Here is a 26,078-nt window from a genome sequence, read left to right as displayed (position 1 = left end):
AAAAGATTAAACATTTGCTGTAGATACCTATCAGGCTTGGCTATTGCCAAAACTATCTTGGGAATTAAATCTATTCTCATGACTAATATAGCCTGCATAAATCTGACATAATTTTTTTTGTGGTACTGTTAGAGAAACAAAAACCTTTCAAGAGTGTCCTTACTACAACTTTTGGTTTATCATAGCAAAAAGAAGGATGTTGCTTTAACTTATTTTATGATAAAAGTTTGTATTTTTTTGACCTAAAAAAAGTTTTTTGTTTTGTTCCTTTATATTATATTTATTCCATTTACTTTCTTTTATTTTTTCAATAAGACCAATTAAGAAATAGCCATTTTTTAAAAAAATGCTTCAACACTGTATTTGATAGACAAAAACAAAAATAAATACAATTCTGATAAAACTAGGGTAGCAGACCCACTCCAATATTCTTGCCCAGGGAATCCCATGGACAGAGGAACCTGGCAGGCTGCAGTCCGCATGGTTGCACACAGTCAGACATGACTGAAGCAACATAGCACATAGGCAGTGGTTGCAGACCAATATCAATTTTTATGCATCAAACTATTAAATCATTATTGTCCATATTGATTGTTTAGTTGGCTATGTGTTTCTAAGACAATCAATGTATCTTGCCTAAAATTTTATCAATGAAAGTTTATTTTAGATCATCTTATTCCCAATTACCACAAAAGTAAAACACATTTGATTAGCTCACTTAACTAATGTCAGTAAGTGGCCTCCTGGCTGTCCCTCTTGTCTCTCCCCATCTCAAGCCTTATTCTCCATTAGCATCCAAAAACTCTGCAAAACCATAATCAGATCTTGCTGAAATCCACTCAGAACCCACTGTGATCTTTCCTCTTACTGAGTTAACCCATTGTTTTAAATGGTCTATAGGAAGCTGCACTGATTTCCCATGCCCCTTTGACCATATCTCCTGATGTTCCTAAAGGCAGAGAAAAGCCCCAGCTTCAGGGCCTTAGCCCACTATTGCCTCTGCCTGGAATATACTTCCCTATTCCTCATGGTTTGCTCCTTTTGTCCTTTTAGATCTTGACTTAAATATTACTTTCTCATGGAGTCTCTTCATAGCCAATCTTTTTAAAACTGAAAAAGACACACACAAACATCCTACCTGTATACATGCACTCCCTATATTTGCTGCTATGTTACCAGTCCTAACACGCTGCCTGGCACAAAGAAGGTGCTCTCGAGGTATTTTGTTGTTGTTGTTAATGAGTAACACAAGTACACGTGGGAGTGCTCAGTTGCTTCAGTCATGTCCAACTCTTTGTGACCCTTATGGACTGTAGCCTCCCAGGCTCTTCGGTACAAATACATATGAAGCAAATAAAGTCGGATAATTTATTGGTCTTTTTTGCATATATTACTTAGTTTCTTTAAGGCAGCTATTAATAATATCAATGCCTCAATTTTACATTTTGTGCCTGTTCACTACCTTCCACATATTGACTATATTAATTAGTAGCGAATAGCTATGAATAACTAGTCATTACCTCATTGACTGTATTAGTTATTGCTGCATAACAAATTACCTGAAAACTTGGTAGCTAAAAACAAGAAATGTTTATCACTTCAGTGTCTGTAATGAGCAATGTGGGTGCCTCTCAGCTTAGTATGTTCAGCCTCTCTCCAGAAGTTACAATCAAGCTATCAGCTCAGACTTGTAAAGGGCTCAGAATCTACTTTCACGTTCATCTAAGCTGGCTGTGAGTCCTCGCACGCAGGCCTCTGCATAAACCGCCAATGTGCACCCCTGTGACAGGGCAGCTTGTGCTCCGAGAAAGAGAGCTAGGAAGGGCTTCTGAAACAGAAGCCACCATCTTTCACCACCTCATCTCAGAAGCAGCACCTCAGTCCAGCCCACATTCAAGGGGACGGGACTACCAAGGGTATCAATACCAGAGACAGGGCCCCTCGGAGCCATCTGAGAGGCTGCTTAACTTTCCAACCACTTTGTGGATAAAGAAGTTGAACCCTTGAGATGCAAATCTTCCCCAGGTACACAGTTAAAAGTAAGACAAGGTAATTCAAATTCTCTAATCAGCATCCGCTAAGGATCACTGATAATTTTAAATGTAATAAGTATTTTCAAAAAGTCAGGAGACATCTTTTTATCTTGCTACATGCCAGATACTATTTAATTGCTTTGTATATGTCGATCCATTTAATCTCTAAAACAACCCTATAAGGTATGCTTTTTATACGCATTTTACAGATGAGGAAAATGAGAAATAGAGAATTAAAGTAACTTTCTCAAAGTCATACAGCTAAAAAAGCATCAAGGGTGGCATTCAAACCCAGCCATCTGGCTTGGCTTTATAATCAGTACTCTATACTACATACCTCTTAGATCTATGAAAACTAAAGACTAAATGCTTTAGTCTTCAATTCATCAAAATCTATTTTATAGCTCTTGTCTTTTTAAATTTAAAACAAGAGAAGAGTAATGCTATTTTAAAAATTGTCTTGTGGGGAAACTTTCATCTAAGAGGCAAAATGACCTCAGATTAAAAATCTTATTCACTGTGTGAACTGACCTGCAGTGAGAAGACAGCTGGGCAAGCACGTGTTGGTTGGATCTGTTCTAGATAGAATGTCTCACTGCTGACTATAATGTTCTCAGGTGAACAGCCCTTCCCCTTTCAAAGAAATAAGAAAGCCACACACAGAGAATGCATCCAGTACATGGGAAATACCTTTCCTCCTCTCTTCTTTCTAGTTTATAAAAGTTCCCCTTTCAAATGGTAATAAGTCACTTCAGAGAATGCGTTTTCTAAAGGATGACTGCCCTCATTGAGTAGTGACACACTTAAATCAGGCATGCAATAATCCCTAGAAATATACCGCCTGGAGAGTCTTATTGCTTAATTAGAGCTGGCACTGGGCCACTGCTTCTTAGCCTTGAATCAGTGCAAGAGCACTGGAAGGAGGCAGGGGTATTTATTAAAAGTGCTATTTCAGGGGGATATAAAGTAATGGCACCATGCCAGTCTGCAGAAAATAAAGCCAAACACTCTTGCTACCATAGTAAAATGTCAAGCTGCCTGGCTTTATTGTAGTCAGAGATTAAATCCATCATTGCGCCCATGATCAGGGTTTAAATGTGATCTCTGTTGTTCTAAAAGACTTTACAATCATTACTCAAGGACCACTATCAATGTAAACATAGCTTTCCCCCAAAATAGTCATTGAACAGAAGGAGGAAGCCATCACTGTAATTATGTAAACATATTCTCTTACTTTCTTGAATAGCCTACCATCTTTTTTTTGTAAGTACATTTTCAGTTCAGTTCGGTCACTCAGTCGTGTCCGACTCTTTGCAACCCTATGAATCGCAGCACGCCAGGCCTCCCTGAATGATGCTGAAGTACATTTTAGAGAAGAGGAAATGGAGAGTTCATAGGAACTAGAGGAGGAAAGTCTGTGACTCAAGCTGATGCCCCCCAGCTTCTATGTGGACTCAAGAGGCTTCCACCTTACAGTGGACAGCAAATTTTACTTTTTCATATCCCTACATTAGAAGTGCTCCATTTCTAGTTTGGAGACAGTCTATCTAGGGGCTAGAGTACTCTATTAACTAGGTCTTTTGTTCTCTCCTCAATAATTGGTTCCCATTTCTCCATTTTGTGTAGCAGCGAGGGACAGTGGAGCCTGATGGGCTGCGGTCTATGGAAGCGACTTAGCAGCAGCAGCAGCAACCCCTACTGGAACAGAATTTCTTGCCTCTAATCTAGCCCTTCCATGACTTGGTCCTAAACACCACTTTTGGTTCTCCTTGGTGCTGGCTACCTGTCCACTCAGAACTCTACTGACTACCTATTTTGAAATTTCTTGAGTAGACATTCTGAGTCTCAGACTAAATTTGATTATTTTGCCAATGGTACTTGTACCTCACCTCCTTCTTTCTTATGTTGATCATTTTTAATTTTTAGATGACTAGTTAAAAGTTGCTAGACCAGTAGTGACAACCTGAAACAGCTGACATTTTTCCACTCTCATATTCAAATCCCTGCAATTTCAACACATGTGTTAGGGTTCTTACCCTAGCTGTCTCTTGGTCAGTCCTTGCTACAACCATTCAGTGCAAAGTCATAACAGATGAAAAGTCAGTAACAAGATCCTCCAATATTAAGAAGAGGTAATGGTTTTGGGTTGACAGTGCCAGAAAACATTTTCTAAATTTCATAAATACTACATAAAAATTCAATGTAAAAACACAGGTAAGAGGATACCTCAACTGGAAATTGTATGTTTTATGCAATACCATGAGCTTAATTTAAGTAAAATTTCAATGCTCATGCTTAAAAAAAATGGCCCAATCTTAAACTGCCAGAAGTCATGGCAGTTAGGGCTAAACCTATGCTAAATGTTAATTTTTTTATGGAGACAAAAGAAACTGCTTTATTTATTCAAACTGAAATATATAAGAAAAAACTATAGGCAGATCCTAGAGCAGCAATGAAGAACATTGTTTAACCTCTTCATCACCAAAGAATTTCAACTTGTCTTATGGATAGAAACAGTCCATACGAATGATTCTTTGTTTCACAATGAAAGTCAATAGAAATATGTATATGGTTTTCTTTATAAACAATCATTCACAGTCATTGGATATCTGCATTCTTTCAAGATCAGGCTCTGTCTACACAATTTATTAAACTCCCAATATGTTCTCATGGACAATGAACCAATTCTCCCAGCCAGTAGCAATGTACCCAAGTGCCTAGAATATGAAATAAACTTTTACTGGAAGGCAAAACCAGCTATATAATTTGTGGTATAATGAATACAAATGAAAATCCTAGGCAGAATGAAAATCCTAGGTTCCTTTTCAAAAGTTAATTAAAAATTGTTATGACTTTCAAGACAGCAACAGCAAACGGGACGCCCTGCCAAGTGTGGAGTCTTATGGAACTGCATAAGTGTCGTGTTCATGGCTGTGCTGGAAGTCTAGAACACAGTAAGTACAAGGCAATTAAATACATATGCTCAACAGCACTGCCACATAGCCAGCTTTTCATATATACAGGTACTCTGTTAATTCAATCCTTTTTAGTCAATTCTGCAACACAAACAAAAACACCTTCAAACCCACTGCACCAACCAAAAAGACAATTATCTTACTTAGAGCAAAAGCATTCATTCTCAGATAACTGGTGCTCATGACTTGTTGGCAAAGCTGGCACGTGTTCTAATACTAAAATAGAATTTTTAAAACATATTTATGTATTATTTTAGTTTGCTGAAGAGAGCTATTAGTGTGTAAAATCTTTTGAAAAAGGAAGACATAGCAAGTAAAGACAAACAGGGTGTGTATGTAGGGGGAGGGGAGGGAGCGAGAGTCCATGAGGTACTAATGGCAGAGACTTGGCTTCCAAGTTCCAGTTGAGCCTCTGGAGCATCATGTTTTGGAATTCCAAACTTGCAATGATTTGGAAATACTATAAGCCGCCACAGGCTTTTCTGTTTTTCTTTACTCAGTGTATATTTCTCCACCATGCTGATCTGGGAAAACAATTGACATCAGTCTTGACAGTGCTGGAGTGGCAGGTTGCAAAGAGTCTCCTGGTGGAGAGAAGCAAAGGGCAGAAGAGACCATAGGCTAAGTTACCTCATTACTAATATCTGCCCAACAAGGATTGGAGTGAGATTTATGTGCTGAGAAATCAAGTAATCATTGATGTTCCAGGCAAGCAAGTCCAAAGCTTAGATTTTACTGGATCATATCAAAAGCGGGAGAAGAAACAGATGCATCTTCCCAACTGGGAAAAAAGAGACTGGGTTATGGCTCAGAAAGAAACTATGTGCAATGCATATGTGCCTGATTATGCCACGATGCCTTTCCTCTTCACATATATCCAGAATATGCAATTTATTTCCATGTTTATGTAGTACTTGATATTCTATCAGCTTGGGAAAGATGACTGTCTCTATAAATGTCATCATGAAATAGAATTATAACTTGTTTGTGCAGATAACTTTTGTTTGTCTCCCTGAGATATTCTAACACTGACAGAGGCTCATACCACTCTTTGGCACGTGCGCAAGCTAAGTTGCTTCAGTCGTGTCCAACTCTGTGTGACCCTACAGACTGTGGCCTGCCAGTCTCCTCTGTCCATGGGACTCTCCAGGCAAGCATACTGGAGTGGGTTGCCATGCCTTTCTCCAGGGGATCTTCCTGATCTAGGGATCGAACTTGCATCTCTTTTATCTTCTGCACTGACGAGTGGGTTCTTTACAACTAGTGCCACCTGGGAAGCCCATTCCACTCTCTCACCTTTTTCCAAACATGTAATCAGAAAAGATTATTAGGAAAGTATCTTTTTCTTGTTTACTTGGCATAAAATACTGCATTTTCCCCTTTGGAATCTTTTTTGTACCATCTCTTAATTCTATAATCACTTCATATTTCGACAGTATTTAAAAGTCTTGAGACATAATCCTTTTTTTAACCAAGCAAGCCATGTATGTGTATCTTATTGTATGTAAGAAACACCATTATTGCTATGTAATTTTATGTATCAGTTCAGGGTTTATCACTGACTCATTGAATGAAAATTTTTACGTTTAAAAATAGAGCCAAAGACACTCAATATAGAATGGGAATAATACACCCTAGTCCCTGAAAGAGAGAACTGTGGTTGTTTTTAGTATTAAAACCAGAGGAGGACTACATGAATCTTATATTCCCCTCTATACTCATTTTTAACTAATCTGTGTATAAGATTTGAAGAGACTATAGTCAGCTCTAGGAATTAATCATAAAATTTTAAAATTCCTTTCTACACTATAATACTGTAAATCTAACCTACTTATTCCCACTAATTCCATAGTCGATGTGTGCATAGAAAATTTCCTTTATTTTCTTAAGTTCTTGTGCAGTCAAATTTCTCTAGACATCACGTGACTTTCTAGGACCATTTGGACCTATGCCCTGTATCTAGAAATGTACTGATGGGGATAAACAGGAGGCTGGACATTATTTGCATTCTTCCTTGATTGATGGGGGTTATTGAGTTACTTTGCATGCTCTTTACTTATTTAGCATCCAAAAGTCAACCACAATTAAAAGACATATTAAACTAGAAGTTAGTGATGTAAGCTGAATTCACACCACAAATCATAAGTTTAAATTGGCAACTCTAACAGTGGTCCCCTCTGCCTTCGATTTCTTAAATGGTCTTAGAAAACTATTTTGTTCAGGTAGTAATAAGCCAGCACATATTCTGGGTCATAGACTACTACTTCAAGATGACAATGAGTATGTGATTTTTTTCCCGAGTAGCCATAAAGTAACGTGTTTTTCTTTTCTTAATAAGTTTATGGGGGGGAAAAAAATCTCAACCTTCTGATTTTTTTTCACTGTCTCTCACAGTTAAAACCTCTGTTGTCTGTTTTAGAAGGAACACCAAATCCTCACTGTATTTCTTCAACTATATCAATAGTTTATGAGATGCTTTATTGAAAGAACATAAATGAAGTAAATTTAGTTACTTCTGTCTTCCTTATTTTATACATGCTACTGGATTTCTGGATTCCATGGGAACCACAGAAAACAGATATGTTGGGATATGGTTTTTTTTTTTTAAGGAAAAAAAATCACTGTTTCCATTCATCATTTTTCTTCTGTCAACGTGAATTTAGAAAATCTTGTTACTAATTTTGCAAAATTGTGATTTTAAAGATTCTAAAAATCTGAGTGCTTTCTATTTTACCTAGAATTTTTAGTTTCCATGTTACATTTGGTGTGCTTTAAACTTCATTGACTAAATAGGAATTATCTGTTATCATTTATTATGAGGGTTAGTAACATTATGAGACATATGCCCTTAGTGAAAATGCAGCAGGAAGGGCTACATAATTTATGAGACCCAGTGCAAAATAAAAATGTGAGGCTTCTTCTTTAAAAAGGATGAAAACTTTCTGGAAAGTTACAATGGAGCCTTAAACCAAGTTTAAGACCCTTCTAAGAGTGACTCTATGTATTACTCGTCCGGACATTTAAATAATTCACTTTGTAAGAATGAAGAGTGCATACTGAGACAGCAATGCCCAAATCAATTCACTTAGATATTCTCCCAAACATTTCTAGTACAGGTTTCCCCTGATATCCAAAAAAAGGCATTCCCATACAAACTTTCATGAGCCAAAATGGAGCAAAGCAAAGAAGCAGTACCTTAGAATACATCTCGCTAACAGATGCACACAATAAATTGAGAGAAATCATGGATGCTCACAGACACAGGTCAAAGCTACTGTGATTTGATGTAGAAATGTTGAGTATAAATCCTGCGGAAGGCACTCAGTGGTGCTCTCTCACTGCAAGGGGAACCCAGTGCCTCTCCAACAGCTCATTGCAAAACAGACCAAACACTATTTTTACTTTTTTTCATAAAAGTAAAAATTCTCTTCAGATTTCTTTCCATTCTGGAAAACAGGTACTGATGAAGATCTTTGATAAACAAAGTGGCAGAAAACAAACTTTCAAAAAGCGGGGGATGCCTGTAAATCTTATCAGCATACATTGCCTAGGTCACTGGGAAACAAAATGTTATTTAACAAATGTCTTACATCATTTTAAATTTAAGCAGTATAAACTGAAGTAGGTTCTACAGTTCTTTTTTTTAATTATTATTCAGTTGTTAGTACTTGGTTCTATGAAAAGTTTTGAAATTTAATGTAGCACTGTAAATTTGAAACTTTTCTGAGCTATATATTTATCTGAGATATATTTTGATAATATGTTTATAGTATGCATATGTAAGAATGTTTTATATATATATATATACTTGGTATACTTAAAATCATAAAAATAAATTAAAATTGCTATTTAAATTTCTTTAAATAGAAGGTCTCATGCTTCTTAACTAATAAGAGATAATTGACTGAGTAAAGTTAAAGCATTGTTCATTCATTTAGCAACACTTATTAAGTACCTACAGTATCCCAGGCAATATTACAAGTGCTGATGCTGCTGCAAAGAACAAACACGGTACCCAGTTGCATGAAAGGCCAAGTGTCTATAAACAGAAGAATGGATAAATAATATGTGGTATATACAGACAATAGAACATTATTCACCTAGTGTATATATAAAAAGAAATGGAAAAGGAAAAAATATTGTTTAATTCCACTATGTGAGATGCTTAGAATAAGCTAATTTATAGATACAGATAATAGAGTAGAACTTATTAGGATCTAAGAACAAAGGAGTGAATTTATTGTTTAAACAGACTTTCTGTTTGGGATGATGAAAAAATTATAGAAATAGTGGTAAAAGTACTTAATGCCACTAACACATATACTTAAAAATGGCTATAATAGGACATTTTAAGTTACGTATATTTACCATGATTTAAAAAAAAAAAAAACTTTCACAAGTAATAATAGAGTTGTATGCATCTCAAGAACACTGGAAACCAGAAAGGGCAGGCAAGTGATCAGAAAAGGAGGATGGAAATATAAGACTATTTTAAATGAAGAAGCAAACAAATACATGTTTGCCTATTTCTGAATTTAAATAAGGTCTTCCCCTAAATATAGTTTAAAATAAATTTCTTATCCTCACTATAATTTATGATCCATAAATGTCAGAAAAATATATCCCCCTTAGCAGCAGAAGTCAGACAAGATCAAACAGAATGCATTTGGGGTGATGGTTTATATTAGGATATTAGTCTTTGAGTTATTTGTTTAAAAAATGTAACACTAGTTAACCTTCTTAAAAGATCACCATGTGGGAAAGTTCAGTTCAGTTCAGTTCAGTACAGTTGCTTAGTCGTGTCCGACTCTTTGCGACCCCATGAATCGCAGCATGCCAGGCCTCCTCCACCATCTCCCGGAGTTCACTCAAACTCACGCCCATCGAGTCAGTGATGCCATCCAGCCATCTCATCCTCGGTCGTCGCCTTTTCCTCCTGCCCCCAAACCCTCCCAGCATCAGAGTCTTTTCCAATGAGTCAACTCTTCCCATGAGGTGGCCAAAGTACTGGAGTTTCAGCTTTAGCATCATTCCTTCCAAAGAACACCCAGGGCTGATCTCCTTTAGAATGGACTGGTTGGATCTCCTTGCAGTCTCTCAAGAGTCTTCTCCAACACCACAGTTCAAAAGCATCAATTCTTCAGCATTCAGCTTTCTTCACAGTCCAACTCTCACATCCATACATGACTACTGGAAAAACCATAGCCTTGATTAGATGGGCCTTTGTTGGCAAAGTAATGTCTCTGCTTTTGAATATGCTATCTAGGTTGGTTATAACTTTTCTTCCAAGGAGCATCTTTTAATTTCATAGCTGCAATCACCATCTGCAGTGATTTTGGAGCTCCCAAAAATAAAGTCTGACACTGTTTCTACTGTTTCCCCATCTATTTCCCATGAAGTCATGCTATGATCTTCGTTTTCTGAATGCTGAGCTTTAAGCCAACTTTTTCACTCTCCTCTTTCACTTTCATCAAGAGGCTTTTTAGTTCCTCTTCACTTTCTGCCATAAGGGTGGTATCATCTGCATATCTGAGGTAATTGATATTTCTCCTGGCAATCTTGATTCCAGCTTGTGCTTCTTCCAGCCCAGCGTTTCTCATGATGTACTCTGCATGTAAGTTAAATAAGCAGGGTGACAATATACAGCCTTGATGTACTCCTTTCCTGTTTGGAACCAGTCTGTTGTTCCATGTCCAGTTCTCACTGTTGCTTCCTGACCAGGTTTTCACACAAAAAAAGAAGTATTAAAGGATTTTCTATTTTCTCAATCTCACATAGAAATAAAGATTTTCTCTTACATGTGTCACATTAGAAAATGACAGAACACACTAATAAGAAGTATTGTATTCATTAATCTCATCTATGTGTACCAAGCAATTTCTTCCCACTATAATTCTGTACTAGAAGAAGTTTAATAATTTAAGGTGGAATGCAGTGTCATTTCCTACAAAAATGCAATATATTATGAAGTATCCATGTCTGATACTTCAAAAATTATATACCCATATGGTGTTCAATAAACAGTTATTAAATCAATATCTTAATATCTGGCACTTAATTAACCACCAGGCATGCCTACTGTTGACATCTACCTGGCTTTCTATAAACCCAGCTAAGACTAGCATCAGTTAAATGTTAATATCCTTATATGCAATTCACAGCTAAGTTCATAAATTCATATTTTCTTTTTCCTACATCTTTTTTTCTGTTGACTATTTCTACACATATTAATGTATATCTGAATCTGAAAGCTTAAAATAAATTATGCCAAATGAAAATAAACTTGCAATTCAGCTTAACTGGGAAGAATCTCAATTGTTACACATCTTTAAAATTCACCAGGATTAATACTATACGTCATAATTTTTCATCTAAGTCTAAAAAGCTAAAGGAAATTATGGAAGCAGATTTTTTCTGAATCTATATATAAATATCACGCATCTATTCCTTACAGGAGCACCTAGCCTAATCTTCACTACATGTTCAGAACAACTCTAATGAAAGGGAGTTAAATGTTTAAAAGTACATGTACTATAGTAGGTATTTCCTGGGTTCAAATCCTGGCTCTGTCATTTATTAATAGTGTGAGAAACTACTTCCTTTTTCTTGACTCAGTTTCCTCATTTATAAAAATAAAAATAATAACATACTGACTTCATAGTACTGTTATGAAAAGACAATATGACTTAAAAGAATATATGACTTAAAATAGTAAGTATGTGTAGTGTGTGTTAGTCCCAAAGTCATGTCCAACTCTTTGCAACCCCATGGAGTGTAGCTACCAGGTTCCTCTGTCCATGGGGATTCTCCAGGCAAGAACACTGGAATATTCAGTAATACCCAGGGATCAAATCGGGGTCTCCTGCATTGCAGGTAGATTCTTTGCCATCTGAGCCAGCAGGGAATTTAAGATGTGTTATCAGATCCTTGCTCGCTCACTTGCTCAGCAACTCAGTTGCTTCTGTACTGACTCTCTGTGAGTGCACCAGGCTCCTCTGTCCATGAGAATTCTCCAAACAAGAATACTGGAATGGGTTGCCATGCCCTCCTCCAGGAGATCATCCTGACCCAGGAATCAAACCCACTTCTCTCTACATCTCCTGCATTGGCAGGCGGGTTCTTTACCACTAGCCCTACCTGGGAAGCCCAATCAGATCCTAATTCTCTACTAATTCTTGTTATTTTAGACGAAAAAGAAAGAATCTACCTATCAGACATTTCATCATTGGAAAGTTATGATTACTAAACTATATCAATGGCATTTAGATAGAAAACTTTAAAATTAAAACACCTGTTGCTCCTACTTGGTATTATAATAACACAATTTTATTGAGAAAATGATGAATGAAATTTCAAGGTATCTTCCTTCACACCAGTAGCCAAAGCATACAAGAATATCTTTTGGCAATCAGTCACATATTTTAAAGTTTTCCCTTTGTAATATTTTTTGTAATAACTCATGTTTCCAACAAATCCAATTTTATGGTAAATAACAAGTGGATGAAGTTCTAGTTTGGTCTGTAAAATAGTTTTCAGGGAGTTTATTAGAATAGAATCTTAGGCACAATCTCTTCAGTCATAAGGCATTCAGGTTCTGATGTCATTAAAGATCCACTCCCCCCATATGTTTTATGGAGTTAGGTACAAACATATTTTAAACTTATACTAATTATTCTATCCAAAAATGTGATTCATTTAAATATTACCGAGTAAAATTTAAAATACTGGGAAAACATTAGGGTAAAAGTTTCAAGAACTTTAACAAGGACATACTACCATAAACAAGGGGGTCCAACCTTTCCCAAGGCAAAGCAAAGTTTTCCTGCTCAGGACTATTCCATGAGGCTATTTTTTTCTGTGATTGACTGATGTTTGCTTTTGCTGGTTTTTGTGCTATGGGAGTTGAATATTTATTTTCCATCTACTGTGATTTTGCCCTCCTCTCCAAAACAATAAACTCTACATTCTAACAGTATCAGCCATAAAAAATTAACCAAGCTAACTTTTATTACCTTGTTTTCTTGGACTATAAACATGATGAGGTGAGATGCACTCCTGACCCCCTGGACCATCAAGTCAAGTCAGAACACTGAAGTGATCAGTATTTATGGCAAGATCTATTGTCAAAGCATTGTTTAAAAACAAAATGAGGAAATGTCTCTCACCTTCTATGATAGGATAGTACTGAAAAGCTATTCTATTGTATAGAATCTGGGCTAACATGCAGTGTTTAATTTTTTTAAGCTTTACAGTGATTTCTATACTAATCTAATATTTAAACCTTTCTGATAAATTTGAATAAAAATTTATTTTCTTTTTTTCTGCTGTACATTACATTTTTACCAAAGCTCTTTTTACAGAAAAAGTAAATGAGCTTTTCTATATTCAAACAAAATGATTTTTCGACATCTGGGTTGGGGGTTTTGAGAGGAGGGAAGGAAGAAGGCAGATACAATATCCCAAGTCCAAAAATCATCTAAACAGAGACAGAAAGTAGCAGCAGGAAATTAATACCAGGTTTAAAAGAAAAAAAATGTTAATATAATGAAGCAAATGTTGAGCCAGATGCTACATATGAATGAAGCCCTCTCCTAAGAAGTGCTGGCCACTTTTATAAAATTCAAGTGGCCCGATGAGAGTTGATGACCTTCCAAAAGTTCCAGACTGAAACAGTAACTGAATTATTCACAGGGTGTGGCTTAAGAAAATTTCAAACCTGTAAAAACCACCATATTTCTGTTTTGTATTTGTCAAAAGTGATGAGATTTCTTCTAATCAATACATTTCACTTGAAAAGCCATTTGTAGTTTTTCTGCTGTTACCTTTTGTGTATACATAAAAACTTGTATTATTCTATTTGCATCATTCGAAAGCTCACAAGCAGACTTTAATTAATATACTCTCAATCAAAAATTTAGTTATCATTGTTGGAAATGTGAATAACATTAGTATTAATCTGCCTGGCCAGGCAGACACAGACTAAATCAGTCCTGAGACATAGTTGTCCAAACTATTAAGGAAAATGTCAAAATTCACCTCAGATACATATTAATTAATTTTTATAGTCATAATTGGCTGTGAAAGTATCTACAAGAACTATAATTTGGAAGCAATAGTAAAACCAAGAAAACAGAAGAGAAGCTGACCATTCTTTTGGGAACTCCAATATTGGAACTGAATGTGGTAATTAAAATGTTTTATAGGAAGTCTGCCCATCTAACCAGACTAAAAAGTAACTCAGTAATTTCAACATTGTTAAATCATTGGCAAATTCCTTTGGTGAACTTTGTGACATAAACTATAGAGCAGCCTATTAAAAATTCACCAGCATGCAAAGCACATGTATACTTGCATGCCTTTAACCACACTTATTATGATCTACATTCATGTGTTTTCAAATATACTATGTAAAACCCTGGAGGGCCAAGGCCAGATGTGGTATTTTATCTGCATTCTACCCTTGTCTGCCCCTTTGCTAACATTTCACTGAGCAGAGTACACAGTTCAGCATGCAATGTCAAATAATTGCTGGCTAACACAGTGCACACATCCTCCTATACATAATATATGTTACCCATGAAATGCAAATATTTCAAGTATTTAAAGTGTATATCTAATTAACTAAAAGAGCACAAGAGGCAAAAAAGCAAAACAAAAGTTATGTCCCTTCACTGAAGTTTCCTATTACTGAATGTTTAAACTCAACTATTTCGAAAACAATATACACAGAACACAAACTTCAAACTTTTCTAACCATAGAAATGAGAGATGATTTCAGTTCTTAGAAGTAACTAGAGATAAATTACCAAAGACAACTGATCTCTTTTTTTCACTTCATCAAATACAAACCTTAAAATTACTTAGAAAACCATTGTGGTAACATGGTGCTCCAAAATGTTGCCAGTTAGAAAACACATTTTATCATCTGACAAGTCTTTAATTCCCCAGCCCTCCTTCATTAAAAAATACTTCTGTAGTTTGATGCCTTTTTCCAGAGAGCAATAAATAGGTTAGATCATAAGTGACTTTATCCACTGACATACAGACTGACTGATGGAAACTTCTAACAGCCTTAAGACTTTAAGCCTTGGTACAAGGGTTTACATCAGACCCTTCGCAGAAGAGGAAAGCCATTTAATCCTAGAAACTTGCTAAACTTCCTACGAGACAAACCAGAGATTTTGTGTGTTTTATTAATTCCAAAAAAACAGCAAAAAAATATTTTTTATATCTCTGGGTGTTCATATTCCTTTTTTTTTTTTCCCCCTGTATATAACTGTGTATTGGAAAAGACTGAGCTTTGGGTGGCAAACCCAATTTCAACCTGTGCATGTGGCCTTTTCCCTATTCAGGGCTACTGCTTGCTTGGGTCCCTGAGACTAATTGCTGCCACTTCATTCTGAAATGACGTTCAGGTTTTAAAAAACAAACAAACAAAAACAAAAAAAAAGTAGAAAGAGAGAGAGAGATAATGCCAAGGTATACTGTGTTTATTCTCCTAAAAGCAAATTCAAAGCTTTTCATAATTTAAATAGAAAGTAACTAGAACACACACATTTGCCCAGGTGTTTTTTATTAAATTATTGAAAGCTTATTTCTCTGCATTTTTTAATTCTCAACTCCAATGTATATTTTCTATGTATTTGTACTGAATGAGAAAAAATTCCCATAAGATTGCATACCAAAGAGCAGAGCCTCCTGTTCCCTGAGATTGATGTATGTTTATGAGGAAATCCAGCATGCAATTTTCAAAACCTGCAGATTCACTGTAAGTTAAACCATGTGGCCTCCACTCAAATCATTCCCTCCTTTAAAATCAGTCTTTGAACTCCCAGTTGCCCTTTTCCCTTAAATCTTTCCGCACTGATCTGTCCCCTCCGACCCCAGTTCTAGGCGGTTGGAGCCACTGGGGGTGGTGATCCGCCAGCCATCTGGGTCCCTCCTTCTATCACTGAGGCACCGCTCCACTGCCCTCACCAAAATCGAGTCTTATTTGACGGCCATTTGCTCATCTCACAGAAGAATATTTTAAATAAAAAGGGACACTTTCTTGAGTAGGAAATACCTGGAGGGTTGGATAAAAATATAGATCGCTGGCTTCATCCCAGAACTGATGGGTAGAAAGAGATTTGCATTTTGAATCTGAGAACTTCTGATATTTTATGCTGTTATAAGAGTGGGGAAAATATGTTCAGAAGGACATGCTTCTTTTCATAACAATCCACAAATCTTTTAAAAGTATGTATTACTGAATAGACAAATGAGAAGCAGAAGTTAGAATTTTAAGAGCTATATAATGTGTCATCAGTAAATTTTCAAAAGACAGAAAAGAAAAATAGAAAACGCAACTTTTGTTTCATTACCTGAATCGGAGGAGTCATGTAGCAGCACTGTTCGAGTCTGAAGGCCACACAGCATCGTGTGAAGTGATATGTGACCTTACTTTTCAGATAAAAGAAATTAAAATACAGTTTAGGTAAAGAATTTGCTGTCCACTTTTAAACCTTTTGTTGGTTCATTGTCAATTAACCTAGGCCTTATTTACCTGGGGATTTGCACAGAATTCTGCTGGAGGGCCTCAGAGTTGTTCAATGACAATTTAAAAGCCAATTTAGGATTAGGCAGCTTAACCAGGTGAGCGGAGGGTTTCACTTCGCGAAAGAAAGCCGCAGCTCTGCCAGGAAGTCCTTACTGTGAGGCCCAGGGCTTGATTAGCCCGGGTTTGCAGGAGCTCGCACTCAGCACGGGGATTAATCACGGTTCAAGCTACACCGTCCTGTTCGTACAGCCAGAGGTCCGTAAGGACAAGGCACGGGGATACCACAAGACTCAGTACTTCATGCCTCTTCCGCGTATGAACTAGCACTTAGGGGATCACTGAATATTAAGACAATCACTCGCGACTCATGCTGAAGAAGTGCACACGTTCAGAAGAGTCATAGCGGAAATCAGGATGACTTCTCATTTACAGAACCAGCGAGGATGCGCTGCTTTGTGCCTTTCTTAAATGTCAGAATTACTTGATGTGTCTATCCTGAGACTGCAGTGTTTTCCTTAGTAGAGAAAGGCACACTCATGAAACATTTCTCAGTCAATATTTTATTTCTCTCAGTTCAGTTCAGTCGCTCAGTCGTGTCTGACTCTTTGTGACCCCATGAATCGCAGCACGCCAGGCCTCCCTGTCCATCACCAACTCCCGGAGTTCACTCAGACTCACGTCCATCGAGTCAGTGATGTCATCCAGCCATCTCATCCTCTGTCGTCCCCTTCTCCTCCTGCCCCCAATCCTTCCCAGCATCAGAGTCTTTTCCAATGAGTCAACTCTTCACATGAGGTGGCCAAAGTCCTGGAGTTTCAGCTTTAGCATCATTCCTTCCAAAGAAATCCCAGGGTTAATCTCTTTCAGAATGGACTGGTTGATCTCCTTGCAGTCCAAGGGACTCTCAAGAGTCTTCTCCAACACCACAGTTCAAAAGCATCAATTCTTGGGCGCTCAGCCTTCTTCACAGTCCAACTCTCACATCCATGCATGACTACTGGAAAAACCATAGCCTTGACTAGACGGACCTTAGTTGGCAAAGTAATGTCTCTGCTTTTGAATATGCTATTTAGGTTGGTCATAACTTTTCTTCCAAGGTGTAAGTGTCTTTTAATTTCATGGTTGCAGTCACCATCTGCAGTGATTTTGGAGCCCCAAAAAATAAAGTCTGACACTGTTTCCACTGTTTCTCCATCTATTTCCCATGCAGTGATGGGACCGGATGCCATGTTCTTCGTTTTCTGAATGTTGAGCTTTAAGCCAACTTTTCCACTCTCCTCTTTTACTTTCATCAAGAGGCTTTTTAGTTCCTCTTCACTTTCTGCCATAACCAAAGGCTATATCCCCTACCTATGCTTGTTCCTACAGTGAGCACCCTGTGTCTGTGCAGTGTGGCCACATTCAAAGAGACATGGAGTCCTTCTGTGTGCTCAGAATTCTTGACAGTGAAAGGGCAGGATTCAGAGAAATGTGTGTGCTCAGAAAGTTGTGGAGAGAAAGGGATTCTCCTTCAAGGGCACTGAGATGTAGATTTTCGGAGAGTAGCACTGCCGATGAAAATTGTTAGGTTCATTTACATTTCTACAGATAAAACCAGTCTCTCAGAAGAAAGGAATATGCCCAAGAGAATAGACAAAGACAAACGGGCAGAAAAATCAAAGGCTGTTAAAAGGGATGATGAGTAGAACAAACAGCTGATTGTTCATGTAACAAGGTTCTAGAAGAGAGTGGTTCCAGTTGAGCGTGGTTCAGGGATCAGCATCAGCAGCATCACTTGTAAGCACGTGAGAACGGCAACACTCACCCTAGACCTACTGAATCAGACTCTGTATTTTAACAAGGTCTCTAAGTGGTGCAGACCCACATGAATGTTTAAGGTTCCCTGTTCTAAAACCTATAGCCAGAGAGAATGAGGGGTAGAGATATGGGCTTTGAGCTCCAGAACACATTTCAAATTTTATTTTTAGATGAAGGAAAGTAGAGTAAGAGTTTGAATCTGGGAGTTATTTTAGCAAGAGGAATATGCTACTGTGTATCAGAATATTTGGATATATTACCCTTACGGTGCTGGAGAAGACTCTTGAGACACCCTTGGGCTGCAAGGAGATCAAACCATTCAGTCCTAAAGGAAATCAACTCTGAATATTCATTGGAATGACTGTTGCTGAAGCTGAAATTCCAATACTTTGGTCAGCTGATGTGAGCAGCTGACTCATTAGAAAATACCCTGATGCTGGGAAAGACTGAGGGCAAAAAAAGAGGGTGGCAGAGGATGAGATGGCTAGATAGCACCACCAACTCACCGGACATGAATCTGAGCAAACTCCGGGAGATGGTGAAGAACAGAGAAACCTGGTGTGCTGCAGTCCCTGGGATCTCAAACAGTCACATGCTATACGCCATGAGACCACAAAGAAACATGACTTTGCAACTGAACAACACATATACATATGCATAAAAGAAAAACAGTTAGAATCTTATTGAGGTAGTTCAGTTGACAACCATGTAGGATAAATACTTTAAGAGATATTTAAATTCATTATAGTTTATTCTATATTTTCTTTTGTACTAATTCCTAACATGTTCCAAGAGTGTCATTCTCAGGCAACATTTTATCAACTAGCAATTCAAAAAAGGCTCACTCTCTACATGATGAGCTCACAAAACATACATCAACCTAGTCAGCACCTAAAGAAACTTAATGCAAAATTGTGATAACACCGTGAAAAGTAAGGGTCAAGATGAAAAGATGGCAAAGACTAATTTGTGTGAGAGAACAGATCAAGAAATATATAGGTCCTCTGCTATCCAAATCCAGGAATTTGATGAATTCTAATAGCAGGGGATGACTGTACCGTCAGAGAACACAGTAAGAGACAGATAGTGGTGGACTGAATGTAACCCGTGTCATTTACCTAGAAGTTCATTGATAGACAATTGATACAATGTCAAGAAAAGATTTAACCCAGCTGTCCTTCCTATTAAAGAATCATGATGATAATTTATGTTGTATACTGAGCATGATCCACAACTCAAGAGTATGAACTTGTGAGCTTTTGATCTGTGGCTTCTTTTCCTCTGGGCCTCTAAGTCATTTTGCCATGAATAAGTTCTCTCTTAAAGGCATACACAGCAGGGTTGCCCAGTATATATAAGAATCTTCTGCAGTTATAGACGAGTCAGCGTGGGAAACCATCACTGCACTCAGACACTAAAACAACTGTCCTGCCTCAATGATGTGCTGCACCAATTCTTTCTATTTGACTCGCTCATATGCAAAGTTGGCACCGCCTGTGGACAGTGATAGCAGCTAGTCTAACTTGAAGCTAACAACAGCCAGTTAATAACTATCTAAGTTTGCTATCATAGTTCCATAAGTTTTATTTTAACCGTTGTTAAAGACACATTTCCTTGGTGTAATATTCTACAAGAGCCAGTTTAGTAAGCCACTTAAGAAGCTGAGTTGTCTAGACAAAACTACTTAACACCTCTTTGGGCCCCAGTTCCCTTGTGTCTAATATGAGAATAATATTAATGCCTACTTCATAGAGTTGTTGCAAGGATTAAGTTGCACGCGTGTGTGTGTGTCTGTGTACAGGCACATGTGCATATGGCACCCAGCGCATAATAAGTGCTATGTAAATATTGATTATTATCAAATGCTAGCTCCCCAAACATTACTGTCAATAAGATAGAGCTGACTTTATTACTTAACCTCAGTGAGGGAAAAGACAACCTCTTCAAAGCTTTGACTATGTTCTTGAGGGAGAAAATTTGACCTTGCCTTCCAAATTTATTGAGAATTAAAAGCTTTGTTTATTGTGGGTCTTTCACTTAGGGGAATTCATTAAAATTAGATAAAGATTCAGATATAACTGTCCAGCACTGACTGTGTTTTGATGTTTTGCATTGAAGATCTGGTAGGTCTTTAGGGAAGTTTCCAAGTAATGAAATCCTTTACCTGGATGAAAGTCTCATGAAATAGTGGATATATACATTTGGGGCTGAGTAGAAGGGGCTGATAGGGAGTTTTAGTCCTCACTATCAAGCTGTGTATATGCGTTAATGGTTTCAATAGTCATTATTATTGTTCATTCCTCATTGTTACATTTTACAGAAAGAGGTAATAATTAATGAATAAGATAATCTGTCTTCACCCATAATCACCCAGGAAACATCAAGACCTTGAGAAACCAGACAAAATGTAAGGGAGTTCCTGACTAGATCTGAGTGAAGGAGAAAGGTAGTGGGGTGAGAAGGAGTCGAGTAGAGAATGAACAGTGAAATAATATCAGAAACACACTGTTGATAGCACAGTTTTTTTCTGATGTCAGCCTGCTTTCTTCCAATATTTACTTATTTACATCAGGTTTGATCCTTATAGGGCAGCAAGTATCAACCATTGGATCTGTGCTGTTTTGGTTTTCCCTTTATAGCCAGTGTGTGTGTATGTGTGTGTGGGTGGGTGTGTGGGTGGGTGGGTGGGTGGGTGTGTGGGTGGGTGGGTGGGTGTGAGTTAATCGCTCAGTTGTGTCTTCTTTGCAACCCTATGGACTGTAGCCTGCCAGGCTCCACTGTCCATGGGATTTTCCAGGCAAGAATGCTGGAGTAGGTTGCCACTAGGGTATCTAAAAGCTCTTTTGAGAAAGGCAATACATACAATATTATCAGAAATAGGAGTGATATTTACATACAGATACATGTAGATATATTACATTGAAGGCAAGGTGACTACAAGTAAATGGCAAGGGCTTTGACTCTAAGTGGATCTTCCTTCAAACCCTGTTCTGTCACATACGTGGTCTTGGACATGTTATTTAACCTCCATGAACTTTACTTTCTTCACCTATAAACTAAGACCAGAGTATTCACTTGCAGGAACGTTATCAAAAAAGAGGTAATTATTTGCAACAAACTCTTTATAAATTATAGTTATATTAGACTGTATATTAGAATGCTTTATATTGTATAGGTTACAGCTATATATATAAGTACCCTTGCTTATGATATGGAAATATATCACTATATAGTGATATATAGTGACATATGTGACTTATATATCTGTAATATATTAGTAATTACAATATATGCTTGTCATTCCTATTTTAAATAAAGCAGAAATCTCATTAGTCATATGGACACTCAACAAAGCTCCATCCAATACTTTGGTCACCTGATGTGAAAACCACCTCATTGGAAAAGACCCGGATGCAGGGAAAGATTGAGGGCAGGAAAAGAAAGGGGTGACAGAGGATGAGATGGTTGGGTGGCATCACCTACTCAATGGACATGCATTTGAGCAGAGTCCGGGAGATAGTGAAGGACAGGGGAGCCTGGTGTGCTGCAGTCCATGGGGTGGCAAAGAGTCTAACATGACTGAGTGACTGAACAACACTCAGCAATCACAGAATTTAGTTTTAATTCCCAATCATAACTAGTAAGTACAGTACCTAAAATATCCCCTACCTATCAAGTAATCCTTTTCTTATTTATACCCAAGGCACTCAATTTTTACATCAATTACTGTTATTTGTTTCCTCAGATAAGATATGCTTTTCCCATTTTTATAACACTATCATTTCTAGATCTAAAAAAATCTAAAATTATTCCAAAGCTTTTTAAAGTCACTATTTCTGCTACAGCATTTTTAAAAAGAAAATTTATTGGGGCTTATCATTGATTTATTGTGCTAATACCACATGCTTGACTAGAAGAACTGATTGATAAAAATAGGTTTAAAAGAATCAAATAATAAAATAAAAAACAAGCTGCAATTCTAATTTCAGATTTTACAGACGTGTTATTTACTTCTTTTCTTTGGGGGTTTCTTTACATTAGTTAACACCAAAACTACACTTGTCATCTCTGATTGTTACTTAAGATAAATTTCTCTCCATAGAGGTTTATAATGAAGAGGGATAAAGTTGGCATCATAAAAAATGGCATTTTTGAACATGTATAACACATTTCATTTTAATACTATGTTGAAACTGAATATCAACAATGTCCTTTCTCCTTCTCTTCCTTTTCATGGTGCCAAAAGAGCCCATACATCCAGGTAGCCTTCAGATACGGTGTCAGAGAGCCCCATTTCTATCACTCCCTGATGATGAATGAGCTTCTTCGCCTAAACAAATAAGCACTTCAGAGGGTTACCCTTGACAGGGTTGTTAATCCAGAGAGCCTGCCTTATCGCTGCAGAATTCAAGGGCTGAAGGTTTACAGGATCCCTGCACTGCCTGGCTCTTGGGCAGTTGTCTGTAAGCTGCAGGGCACATGGCTACTCTTCAAAGAACAGCGAGGCTCTGCCCTTCTCTTCAATGTTCCCTGTGTTTCCAGATCCCATCTTGGGCTAACTTGGGATTTTTCTTTTAGCCAATTGAAATCATTTATTTACATGTAAGTTAATATGCTACATGAACATAGCTTTCCTTTTATGTCCAAAAAAAGCAATAGGCCAACACAAATTCTCATGCATGCAAAGCAAATACAAGACAGGAAGGTTAATGACCAGCCCTGGTCTTCTGAAAGCAGAACTAGAAACACCACCTCTGGATTCTTACATATGAAACACGGAGACAGTTTCTACCTCTTATCAGCAATGTATAAGTTTCTTACCCAAACTCTCTGGCTCTTGACTTTGCTTCCATTGACATCTAGACTAAAGGTCAGCATTTCTTTTACATTCCAGAAGCTATTAGGAATCAGCTTCAACTTAGATTCCTGTTGAGAATGGATAAGTTGATCTTAATTCAATGAGGGTCAACAAATCTCTCAGTAGCATCTCTCAAAATATGTGTCCAGATGATTAAGAAGTCAGGAAGACATCCTCTTTAACAAGCATACAGTTTCTTGATATTTTTTTTTAAGAATCAACTTTTTTTTGTTGTTCAATAATAGTCACAAGTTAAAAATCAGTTTTGCCTCTGTAAATGATTAGCAGGGACTTCGAACATCCTTCTAACCTCCTCTATCCTTCCAATCCCACAGTGTAGCATCACAGGAGATATGCAGAAATAAAGAATGCACATTTTTTATCCTAGTCACAAGCCTTATGTCTTAAAAGGTTTAGGAAAGGCATGTGACAAAGCCTGTTTGAAAAGCAGAGCATAATGTGTTTTCAGTTTATAAATTATAAAATATTCAAAAGCACAGGCTAACACCAAGGAATTGGTTACTACTAGATATCTGGAACTGTTTTTTCTTTCTCTTATCTCCTTGGTTTCTCTTTATTTCCCCCATTAAGAACAAAATGCAAATAAAATGCAAATGAAAACCCTTAGGCCTGAGAAGCAGGAACACAACCATGCCAAAAGAGGAAGAACATGGGGGGGTCTTTTTGAATGCTTATCAAACAAATAGTTTAATCATAGGATTTTCTGATTGACCAGTTCCTAAAATGTTATTTTCTAATTTGCATGTTGCTTAAGTATTAAATTTTAAAACCCCATGGTTGGTTAAGCAAACCAGACAGACTATTCCCATTTTGTTTTTAATTCTTGAACAAAGAGCCTAAAATTACAGATTACAAATACTGTTGATCAGTACAGAAAGTTTGCTACATTATTTCAACACAGGACTGCTGCATCGTAGTTATTTCACAAAATGGGGACTCTCAACATTCCATGAGATTATGTCACTGCATTTGTTAAGAAAGAAGAGTTGGAACATGCTCTACCACATGATAAGTATTGAGCTTCCTAATACTCAGAATATGTGTGGGTAGCATTTTAAGCCTTAAGTTTGGATCTGCAGGCCTTTCTGAAGATTCTTTATAAATTAAAGATCAAATGAATCATATTAAAATAGCTCAAGAAGATTCCACCCTAGAAGGAGAGCCCAGTGTTTTCAGGCTTCCTGTAAACCTATCAGAGCTAATTGAAAAGGTTAAAATTGTAATGATTTTATATCTGTATTTGTAATGATTACATATCTGTATTTAGATTCAGAGAAAACCCTTGCATTCAAATTCCACAGCTGGTTTTAAAAATTATTTGTATTTATTATGACCTAGGAATAAAAACTATAGTAATAAAATAAACTATAATAATAAAAACGGGCAGACTTTTTAACAAATGAGCCGCCAGGGAAGCCAATATAATAAAAACTAATTGGCTTAAAACTCAGCATTCAAAAAACTAAGATTACAGCATCCAATCCTATCACTTCATGGTAATAAATGGGGAAAATGTGGAAACAGTGTCAGATTTCATTTTCTTGAACTCCAAAATCAATGCGGATGGTGACTGTAGCCACAAAATTAAAAGACACTTGCTCCTTGGAAGAACAGCTATGTCAAATCTAGACAGTGTTTTAAATAGCAGAGACATTACTTTGCCAACAAAGGTCTGTATAGTCAAAGTTATGGTTTTTCCAGTAGTCATGTATGGATGTGAGAGTTGGAACATAAAGGAGGCTGAGCGCCAAAGAATTGATGCTTTCCAACTGTGGTGCTGGAGAAGACTCTTGAGAGTCCCTTGGACTGCAAGGAGATCCAACCAGTCAAGCAGAAAGTTAAGCCTAAGTCCCAACTTCTCCAAACCTCTACCTCCTCAACGCTTTATTTTGTGGCTACATCTTACCTTTTTCAGATCTTCAACTTTATGGCAAGGAAAAATGTTTCTCTCAAGTTGTAAGACCATGTAAGTATGTAGTTATGATACTTATAGTTATCAAAATATATGTTAAGTATCTTTATGACCAGCTTGAGATTCGATTAAAAAGATAATCGTGATATATCTACCATTGTAGTTCAACAAATGGATTAAAATACATTATTTCTAATGTCAAGTATAGAAGCTATATTATAATATAGTAACTACTAAAAGAAGAAAACAATTTCTAGATAGATTTTAATCAGTGTCCCCTGTATCTAGATAGACAGTATCACTGAAACATGTGTAAGTATACCTAAGATAAATACACAACAGAGATTCTTAAAAGAGATTAGATAAGTGGGAGAAAATTCAAAAGAAAAGCAAAAAATGAACTAGAGGATTGATTTATCCAGTTTCAAATGCCTTGGCTTTAGAAGTTTATGACAAAAATCAACTATTGCTTAGAGAAAGTAAAGATAAGAAAAATTTATTTTTAGCAATAGATTATTGTTTAATATAAGTAGAGAAGATGAAAAATAAAGGAGCAAATCTTTTATAAGCAGTGGAAAGGATTTCAAAATAATGACAATAATGCCTAAAACAGACCAGAGTTACCTTAGGGCTTTATGTAATGTTAAGTTTTGTAACGGAAATAAAAGGATACCATATAAGATAAATACCTCTGCCCTTAAATATCTTCCTATAGTCTTAGCTCTAGTCTGTCAGATAAATGAAGTCTTACGAGGAAATCTTACTTCTTAAAATAATTTCTATGTCTATCTTAAATGAATTTATAGTCCATTATCTTAGAATAAATAAGTGATTACATAGTTATATTTCAGTCAATGTCATTTTCCCAAGAAATTAACTTCAGAGAGTTGAGCTTGAGATGTTTGGATAGAAGAGAATCTCTCAGGTCTTTCATAGAGTGTAT

The 26,078-nt window shown here is 36.9% G+C and overlaps 1 long non-coding RNA gene across 2 annotated transcripts in view; it reads left to right on the top strand.

Annotated features, from left to right (window-relative positions):
- The window catches only part of LOC138442317 (uncharacterized), a 52,591-nt gene that overhangs the window by 22,963 nt on the left and 3,550 nt on the right, over positions 1-26,078 (top strand). For both annotated transcript variants that reach the window (XR_011257638.1, XR_011257639.1), the window contains exon 3: positions 4,894-4,987. This is a non-coding gene — a long non-coding RNA (uncharacterized lncRNA). The remainder of the gene's footprint in view (positions 1-4,893; positions 4,988-26,078) is intronic.

The sequence above is a fragment of the Ovis canadensis genome, chromosome 6 (genome assembly GCF_042477335.2).
Source record: "Ovis canadensis isolate MfBH-ARS-UI-01 breed Bighorn chromosome 6, ARS-UI_OviCan_v2, whole genome shotgun sequence".
NCBI lineage: Eukaryota > Metazoa > Chordata > Mammalia > Artiodactyla > Bovidae > Ovis > Ovis canadensis.
The sequence above is the reverse complement of the archived record's forward strand: the minus strand, read 5'-3'. Positions and strand labels throughout refer to the sequence as shown.